The 3,757-nt window shown below is 52.0% G+C and overlaps 1 protein-coding gene across 1 annotated transcript in view; it reads left to right on the top strand.

The window, feature by feature from the left end:
• Nucleotides 1-1,806, top strand: part of RXRA (retinoid X receptor alpha) — a 34,193-nt gene extending 32,387 nt beyond the window's left edge. Inside the window, exon 10 of the mRNA XM_018074344.3 lies at nt 1,037-1,806. The gene's annotated coding sequence lies outside the window, so the exon portion shown is untranslated. The remainder of the gene's footprint in view (nt 1-1,036) is intronic.
• The last annotated feature ends 1,951 nt before the right edge of the window (nt 1,807-3,757 follow it).

Below are 3,757 nucleotides of genomic sequence, written 5' to 3'. Positions count from 1 at the left end.
AAAAAAAAAAAAAGAATTCTATTTTTGGTTTCTAACTATTATTAGTAGTCTCGGTAGTTACTTTGCGGAGGGAGAGGCGGTCCGGCCGTGCCCCGTGAATGAGTCACCCGTGGCTGCACAGAGCCTTCTCCTTCCAGTTCACAGCAGAGGATTTGGGATTGAGCTGAATCCCCCCCCTAAATAACAGGGGAACTGGTGGCACAGGGAGCTGGGTCACCCTCTGTGCAGAGCGTGCACCTGAAAAGTCCCCCTCTGCCATCCCAGAGGGCGGCTGGGCATCGCTGCTCTTCCCAAAGATGCCTCTGCGCTGGGTGTGGAGCTGCCCACGCGGAAAGAGCCGGCTGGAGCACTTGCTTTAAGGCTGCCAGGGACTCCCTATCGCCCTACCCCAGCTCATGGGGGCCTGCTGGGACCCCTGCCCTCAGCACAACATCCCGGCATGGCCCCAGAATCCCAGCATGGCCCCAGTATCCTGGCACTGCCCCAGCATCCCAGCATGACCCCACTCGGGGGTTTCGGCTCACCCAGGAGGCTGCTCCTGTTGTTTCAGCCCTGCAAAACACTGCAAGGCAACAATTAGTGGGAGTGCTTGGCCAGGCTGGTTAATTGCAGCTGTTAATTAGTGGTGAAGCAAGAACAGGGCTCCCCCTCCCCTGAATCTTCCCCATTGGGCACAGATGTGGGGGCTGAGAGGTCCCAACTGGGTGGGGAACACGGCAGCACCCACCCCTCCTCCTGTCTGGGATACTGAGAGCACCAAGAGCACCTTGGCTTTTGCACAGTCCTTTCCTTGAGTCTTGGTGTGACAGCAGGGAGATGGACAAGATTTTGGGGATTAGGGACACGGTCCCAAGAGCGTGCTCACACCCCACAAGATGGGATTCCCCAGGGAGTGTGTGGCGAGAGGTCAGCCAGGGACCATCTCACCCTCATCAGGGGTCTCCAGTGCCCCACCAAAAACTCGAGTTAGAGAAAAAAACAGAGCAGAGCAAGCGGTGAGGGATGTTGGGAAGGGTTTTTTTTTTCCCCTTGGCAGGATGGACTGTCCCAAACACACCGTGGGACAAGCGCTGCGAGCCAAGAATGAGGTGCCTGTGGTTGGCCTGTGGCCAAGGGCTTCCCCACCGCTTCCATGTCCTCTTGTGCTTTAAAACAACAAAGTATTTGCTCCCAAAGATCCTCTTCTTGCTCCCCATGGGTTGTGGCTGGTTGAAAACACCTCCTTCGTGCCCGGAGGGGGGGGTGGAGCAGCACCCACCACCTCACACCTCTGGTTCTGAGGGGACACAGTTGCCACCCGCCTGTTGTCATCCCACCTGGCAGCTGGAGTCCCCAGCTCCATCCCCTGCAGCTCAGCAGGCCATCTCACTGCTGAAAAAAACACTCAGGATTTCAGGTCAGAACTTCCCCCTCAGGCTGGCCCGAAGTGGCAAATCCGCAGCGGCAGGGAGAGTGTTTTGGCTGCGTTTCCCCAGCAGCCTGCATGCCGCCGAAAATATTATTAAACAGCTTCACCCTGCAAGAATTTGCCAAGAAAACTAGGCAAGAGAGATGAAATCTGGAAAGGGTGCCAGGAAACACGAGCAGGCTGTTCCCTGCCAGCGTGAGGCTGGCGCAGCCCTTGGGGGGTGCAGGGAGGTGTCAGCTCCCAGTGGAGCTCAGCCCGGAGCCCACCCAGCCCCTGGGCAGCCCCCAGGCCGGCTCTTCCAGCAGAAAGGAGCCTGGAACTTGCTTGCCAGAGAGGATGAGGATGCTTTGGGAAAGTTGGTGGATATTGCACTAGAATAAACCCGCTGTCCTTCTCTGTTGGGTGGAACCACTTTTTTTCCTGCTGGATGGCTTGGAAGGGGCTGCTTGGTGCTGGGTGCTGAGCTGTGGTGGCTGCAAGGTGCTGGGCTGCACGGTGGGAGCTCCTGTCCCATCCCATCTTGTCCCATTCCATTCTGTCTTGTCCCTTCCCATCCCATCCTATCCCATCTCAGCCCATCCTGTTCCATTTCATCCCATCCCATCCCATTCCATTCTGTCACGTTCTATCACGTTCCATCCCATCTTGCATTCCATCCCACCCCATCCCATCTCATGCATCCCAACCCATCTCATCCCATCTCAGGCCATTTAATCCATCATGTTCCATCCCATCCTGTTCCACTTCATTCTATCTAATCCCAGCTCGTGTCATCCAATCTCATCCCATCCCATCCCACCCTATCTATCCCATCCTGTGTCATCCCATCCCATTCCCATTAGCATTAGCCCTGATAAAATGCCATGGGCAGGGGGTATCCCCAACAGGCAGTGTGATGCCAAAGGGGAGGCTCCATGGGTTCCAGATTTCCCATCAGGATGTGCATCCCTGTGCCTCAGTTTCCCTGCTGGAGCAGCTCACAGCCTCAATCCATGCCCGTGGTGGAGGGGGGTTGGGGAAAGGCTGAGCCTTGTCCTGGGATTTCAGTTTTCAGCAGGTGAAGGGGAGTTGGGATTCCCAGAACACGGGTGATGAACCCCCAGGCCCCACCCCACCCCCTCCATTCCCAGCCCAGCCCTTCCCAAGGGAAGGAAAAGCTCTTGTGCATCCATAACATCCGCCACAGCAGCCTTAAAGCAACGTGCTTTGCATGAGTTTGAGTCTTTCATTTGTATTCTTTTCACTTTTTGGCTTTTTTTGTTGTTGTCCTCATCATAATAACGCTGAGTATGGACGTGCTTGTTTGGAGAGGTGAGACTTGGCTAGAGGAAAAAAAAAGGCACATTATCCACTAGAGAGGTAGGACTTTGATTAACCAGATCTTAGTACTCTTGCAAAAATCTGGTTTGATTAGGGTGATCTATTTCTAATTATTTTTTGTTTTGTTTTGTTTTGTTTAAATTCCTTTTTGTTGGTGGGACAATCTTTAATTTTCTAAAGATAGCACAAACATCAGCTTTTCAGCCACCCGCTGCCACCCCGGGTGTCCCTCACTGCCTGTGCATGTTCCAACACAAGCCCTATCCCAAACCAATCTGCATCCAGCACATCCCAGGCCCCTCCATGAGGATGCTGAGGTTTCCTGGGCGCTGGAATGCTGAGCTCTGTGGCCAGGGGGGCCCCCAGGAGGGGAGGGAGGGGCGAAGGACCTTCATCTCCGCAGCACCCGCGGGTGTACGACACCCACACCGACCCCTGACCTCTCCACCCTGGGAAGGGGAGCCCTGGGCTCAGCTCCTGATCCTAAAAAAGGCTGGAGCTGGCAGGAATGTGGCTCAAGAGCTGATGCTGTCCCCATCAGTGAGGAGTGTGCAGGAGCTGGTTTAAGTTGCTATATGTGCGTGTGTATACATGTATGTACTGTAGATATATACACTGTATAAATACCCTCACTCACATATACAGATATTATAACTGTAGCAATTACAGACTTTTCGTGGTTTTTTGTGTTTTAAGTCGATTCTTTTTCCTATTTTTTTTGTCCTCGCTTTTTATTTTGTTGCTTTTCTTTTTTTTTGTTTGGTTTTTTTTTTTTTTTTGCTCCCATTGTATCCAAATCCCTTTCCAAATTGGCAAATGCCAAATCTGGATCTGTATTCCTCGAGGCAAAGGAACTGCATCTATTTTAAGATGCCTTTTTGTTCTGTTTTATTTTGTTCTGTTTTATTTTGTTTTTTTTTTTTTTTTCTTTTAAGCAGGTGGGTTTGAGTAAAAAAAAAAATAGCTTTAGCAATTCCCAATACTTAGTGATGGATGCCTTGGCTATGGGATGCATAGATAAAAAAAAAA

The sequence above is a fragment of the Manacus vitellinus genome, unplaced genomic scaffold (assembly GCF_001715985.3).
Source record: "Manacus vitellinus isolate BGI_N305 unplaced genomic scaffold, ASM171598v3 scaffold_27_pilon, whole genome shotgun sequence".
NCBI lineage: Eukaryota > Metazoa > Chordata > Aves > Passeriformes > Pipridae > Manacus > Manacus vitellinus.
The sequence above is the reverse complement of the archived record's forward strand: the minus strand, read 5'-3'. Positions and strand labels throughout refer to the sequence as shown.